We start from the raw sequence: 6,003 nt of genomic DNA on the forward strand, positions 1-6,003 counted from the left end.
TTCAAGCCTGGTGACCTTGCTCTGGCAGAGGATTGCTATTGCTTGGGTTTATAACTGAACACCTCAGAGACTTGAGAGGACTTAAGAGGCATAAAGAGACAGAGAGGAAGAGAGAAGTGGAGAACTTGAGGACGGAGAACTGAGAGGGATAAGGAGGATTTTGACCAGAGAGAACATGTGGATGAGATGGAAGATGAGGAAGAGCCAAACGGGGAAATACTAGGTGGGTAAGAACAAGATGAGAAGGACCTAGATGAGGCAGAATTAAGATGAGAGAATTAAGATAAAACTTAGAGGGAGCAGTAGATAAAGGTAGAGAGAAATCAGGCAAGAAAAGAGCTAGGCACGAGAGCAGAACTAAAGCTGTGTATAAAGGATGTTATGCCAGAGGAATAAAGAAGACAGACAAAGAGCTTGGTGTACTTAGATTCATTTCCCGAAAATTCTCATCATTCCTAGTTTTCTCTCCTGAGCCCCTGGGAAGTATAACATTAATGCTGGCCCCTATAATATTACACAAGAGTTGTGGCTTTTAAAACATCAGCACGAGAAATCTTACATAAGTCACTCGCTCCCAGCTCCCAGGCCCTGGCAGCGAGGAACCCACTTCCTCTCTCTCCCTGGGGCCGCTGTGTGACAGACTTTCCCTGAGGAGATGCAATACGTGTTTATTCACCCCAGATGGGATCCCATGACAGGCCAAAGCACGGATACCACCAAAGCCCACTTTGGTGAACCACTGAGTTTTTTTTTACTGGGGTTACTTATAGGAACAAAAATGACTCAGAGACACCTGCATCACCAAAGCCCACCCCAGCATGGGGCACAGCTCGCAACGCTGGGAACCCAGAGCACACTGCACAGCCTACAGGCAGCTCAGCAGGTTGGAGAGTGTCCTTCCCAGGTGCCTCAGTTGGTCTAAACTTCTTCCAGGAGGCTTGGCTGGTCTGAATCCTTTCAGCTTGGCTGGTATGAGAATGACTCCCAGCCGTCTTTGCTGTTTCCTCATAGGGAGGTAGGGGTCTGGTCAGTTTTAGGAACTTCCTGAAGCAATCTTGAGTTGTTTACTTCCTGTTTTAAGGAGCTTCCCTGCAGGTCGGAAAGAAACTGCTACACAACTGTGGACTGTCTCACCTGCTCTGGACCCTGCATGCTCATAATCATGCATCATAATTGCTGACTCCCTCCATGAGAGGTCAATGGATCTACACTTCACTTGTTTCTTGTAGTGCTGAGGGTGAACTCCAGGGCCTTGAACATTCTAGGGAGTCCTCCACAACTGAGCCATGGCCCCAGCCCCTCACTGGGGGATTCTAGACAGGGGCTCTACCACTGAGCCACACCCCCAGCCCCTCACTGGGGGATTCTAGGCAGGGGCTCTACCACTGAGCCACACCCCAGCTCCTCACTGGGGGATTCTAGGCAGGGGCTCTACCACTGAGCCACACCCCAGCTCCTCACTGGGGGATTCTAGGCAGGGGCTCTACCACTGAGCCACACCCCCAGCCCCTCACTGGGGGATTCTAGGTAGGGGCTCTACCACTGAGCCACACCCCAGCCCCTCACTGTTGGATTCTAGGCAGGGGCTCTACCACTGAGCCACCCCCCAGCCCCTCACTGTTGGATTCTAGGCAAGTGCTCTACCACTGAACCACACCCCAGCCCCTCACTGTTGGATTCTAGGCAAGTGCTCTACCACTGAGCCACACCCCCAGCCCCTCACTGTTGGATTCTAGGCAAGTGCTCTACCACTGAGCCACACCCCAGCCCCTCACTGGGGGATTCTAGACTTTCATTTTACTGCTGAACCCCACTCCCAGCTCTTGGCTTTTTTGAGACAAGGTCTTGTTTTGCACATGAGGCTGGCCTTGAACTTGAGGTCCTTCTGCCTTAGCTTGGAGTGGCTTCATTATAGATATGTGCCCATCATTCTTGCTAAGGCTTAGCAACCCAATAAAGATAAGAGCCTATAAAATGGGAAAAGACCTTCACCAACTCCACATCTGACAGAGGACTGATCTCCAAAGTATAAAAAGAACTCAAGAAACTAGACATCAAAATACTGAACAATCCAATTAAAAAATGGGCTAAAGGGGGCTGGAGAGATGGCTCAGAGCTTAAGAGCACTGCTTGCTCTTCCAAAGGTCCTGAGTTTAATTCCTAGCCACCACATGGTGGCTCACAACCATCTGTAATGAGATCTGGTGCCCTCTTCTGGCCTGCAGGGATATGTGCAGACAGAACACTGTGTACATAATAAATAAATAAATCTTTAAAAAAATTCTTTAAAAAAAAATGGGCTTAAGAGCTAAACAAAGAATTCTCAAAAGAAGTCAGTCTTATGTAGCCCAGTGTGGGAGCCCACAGAGGTTTCCTAGTGAGATCTGAGCTTGCTTTACCCAGCAGGACTGTATAAGAGGATGATTGGATCACAGGCCTGGGTACCAGGTATTTGGAAGGGTCTTCACTTGGTTGTATATAGCAAAGGGGAGGTCTTTTGCCTCGCCCCTTGGCATTGTTATAAAAAAAAAAAAAAGCCCTTTTGAATAAAGTTCTGGGCCAGTGGATAAGGATCCAGGCCCTCCCAAGGCTATCCTGTGTTTCTATCTTTCTCTCTCCCCTTTATATTTCTATCTAAATCTCTTATCCCTCTCTCCTCAAGAATACCTTGGCAAAAAAGGTGGGGGCTGGTGCCCCACAAATGATGCCATGAACAGGGACCAGAGATATGGCAAAAGAAGAGAGGGGACATTGTGGGTATAAGGAGGCATGCCATAAGGAACTGAAAAGTAAAGGCAATGGTATTTTATTCTCAGGAGTAAAAGTGGCTGAAAGATGCCCAAGTGAACCTGCAGTATATATCTCTTTCTATCTGGGGTTCTTCCTTTTTCTTTCTCTCTTAATCTCTATTTACTAAATTAGGTTTAAAAATGGTAGTATAAGTAAGTCTTAGAAATGTAGGCTTAGGTATATTAGGGTAGAATAAGCTTTAGGTATAACAATATTATGTAGGCTTAAGTATATTAGGACAGAATAAGCTTTAGGTATAGGGATAATAGAAACTTAAGGTAGAGTAGGTTTTCCCCAAACAAGGATGGGACCTGGGACGCAGAGGGCAGCATCCAGGACCTAGTAGCCATTGCAAACTTGGCAGTCTGTGAGGCTACAGAAGCTCCAGAAGCTGCCAACAGTGGTAGATGCCAGAGCCAGTGCAAACAGCAGCAGCCAAGTATCAGCGGCTGAGACCCATGGAGTGTCCTAGCTTCCCAAGTAGCAGACGCCAACAGCCAGTGAAAGCAGAACCAGCACGAGTTCTGCAAGTTCTGCGTGCTTTCTGCCATGCAAGAGCCATGGCGGGAGAATGCTGTCAGTCAGCTAGAGAGAGATAGCTTGAGGCTATGTTCAACCTTGACAAGCCACGCAGAGACACCCTGCCCAGAGAGACAAACGGCAGGCAGTGGCTTGGAGTGCAGCAAAGACTTTGGAACCCAGCTGCTGGAGCAGGTCTGTCTCCACAATCCCTGGTGGCTGGAGTCTGGCAGAGATACCACAGGGGAGGTGCAGAGCCAAGTGGGCAGCTGGAGAGTAACAGTGCAGGGTGCCTTAGCAGCTGTGCGGGAGACAAAGCATCCAAAGAAAGATGCCCTCGGGGCAGACACCAGGAGGGTCAGGGAACAGAGGCTCTAAGTTGGAGTGCATTCCCAGAATATCCGAGAGCCTGAGGCAGCATTTGGCAGAGCTTGGGACATGAGGACCACCAGCAGAGCAGGTAATGCAACTGGGGCACTGTGGCCATGACTGGCCACAGCTGGGTTTCCTCCTGGCCCCTGGGTGCTGAGAGTGGCAGCTCACAGCCTCTTCAGCCCATGTGGCGTGAGGCAATTGAAAGCTTGAAAGCCCTCAGGACACTGAGGTCCTGGGAACAGCCCTGTTATGTGAGGCACAGACAGACCAGGACTGTAAACACTGTGAAGAAAGTCAGGAGCCAAAAGCCTTGCAGCTTCTGTTTGCTGGCTGTGCAGAGAGTTTTTCCAAAGAGCTCATAGCAGCTCAGTTACTATGGCAGTTACTTTGCCTCAGGCAAGGTTCCTAGGGAAAGACTGCCATAAAATGCTGCTGTAACTGAAAGTGCCTCTGTGGCTGAGAACAAAAGTTTCAGAGACACTTGTTTGAACTAGAATTGTTAACTGCAAAAAGGTTTTGGTTATGGGTTTCTTCATATTTGGAAGACTAGTACAAGAATATATTTTTTGAACATTTCAGACTTAAGAAATGAAATGGACAGGAGTGATTTAATTGCAATGGGACAATTTTGACTTTACCTACAAATATCGACTCTATTAACTGTGGTGATTCACAAACTGTTTTGTGTTAAAAAATAGAACTGTTCTGTGGAACTGACTTTAGGTAAAAAATGGAACTGTTTATGGAACTAGTTTTATGTTTGGTGTTTTTCCACCTAAGCTCAAGATGCAGCTTAAGAAATTATAAAGAAAAGGGGGAGTTAATATTCCTCAGTCTATTTAATTTAATTAAAAAAATCTCTTGTCCCTTGAGTGGACTGATGCTATGTTAATGTACCCTATGCTTTGCATAGTTCTATTAAGAAATTGCTTTTGGATGTTTGCTAAAGTTTTTAAGTGTTAATGGTTATATTGAGAGTATTGCTTTTGAATGTACGTTTGTAGGAACTGTAATTGTGTATAATAATATTTATGTTAGAGTTATTATATTAACCTGTTAATGTTGAAGCTAAGGGAGTATGTAAGTTTAATGCAGATGCATCAGAAGTTTATTGATTTATTTGATGTGGTTGCATTAGGAGTTTATTGATTTAAAAAAGGGCTTGGTGCAGCTAAGACTGCTGTAGTCATCTTAGACCCATTCCAAAAAGGATATTACATCTTTATCATCCTCTACTCCTTTACTGGGAGATGTGGCAGCTATGGGGATTGCTGTGATTGTTACAGCTACTTGCAAGCTCTTAATGGAGAGCTTTTTAAAATATTAAGAGGGACCTGTGGGAGCCCACAGAGGATTCCTAGTGAAATCTGAGCTCGCTTTACCCAGCGGACTGCATAAGAGGATGACTGGACCATGGGCCTGGGTCCAGGTGTTTGGAAGGGTCTACACTCAGTTGTATATAGCAAGGGGGAGGTCTTTTGCCTCACCCCTTGGCATTGTTTGAGTAAAGTTCTGGGCCAGTGGATAAAGATCCAGGCCCTCCTGAGGCTATCCTGTGTTTCTATCTTTCTCTCTCCCCTTTATATTTGTATCTAAATCTCTTATCCCTCTCTCCTCAAGAGTACCCTGGGGAAAAACGTGGGTGCAGATATCCCACAGGCCTAGCTGGCTTTGAAGTCACTATGTAGATGTTCAGAATAACCTTGAACTCCTGACCCTTGTGCCTCCTGAGTGCTGGACTTATAAGGTGACACACAGCCAGTGCTGTTTTGTCTCCAACAGTACACTTAAGCGTATGCACAGAGTTCTTCAGTCTATTTCCTCCTGAGCAAGTGTCTCCAATGGGCCCTGATGGAAAGCCATGGACCCTCTTAGGCACGAGGCCCATATGGGCCTCAGGCCCCATTCCCAGCCCAAGCTTTGCTTCCTAAGTGCCCCTATGGGTAACCGATCGCCTCCACACTCCCACACCCTCAGTGGCCCCACCACGGTCTGAACCCTGAGGCAGCAAACCCTTCCTTCCTTGTTTCTTTCAGACAGATGAAGAAAGCAACCAATACCGTGAGTTCTGTCTGGTAGACTGTGTCTTTCAAGGAAGTGCCCCACTGAACTGAGTTGACTGTATCTGCTTTGGAACGCTGAGGGCCTGTAACAGTGGCTGCTTCCACCCTTGGGCCTCAGTTTCCCTCCTAGCTTTATTGCTCCTTCAGATCCAGCATCCTACTTCTTCTATCCACCTCTTCCCAGCTGACTGCACTATGCACGCGCGCGCGCGCGTGTGTGTGTGTGTGTGTGTGTGTGTGTGTGTGTGTGTGTGTG

This window comes from Peromyscus maniculatus, chromosome 1, assembly GCF_049852395.1.
Source record: "Peromyscus maniculatus bairdii isolate BWxNUB_F1_BW_parent chromosome 1, HU_Pman_BW_mat_3.1, whole genome shotgun sequence".
In the NCBI taxonomy this organism is placed as follows: domain Eukaryota; kingdom Metazoa; phylum Chordata; class Mammalia; order Rodentia; family Cricetidae; genus Peromyscus; species Peromyscus maniculatus.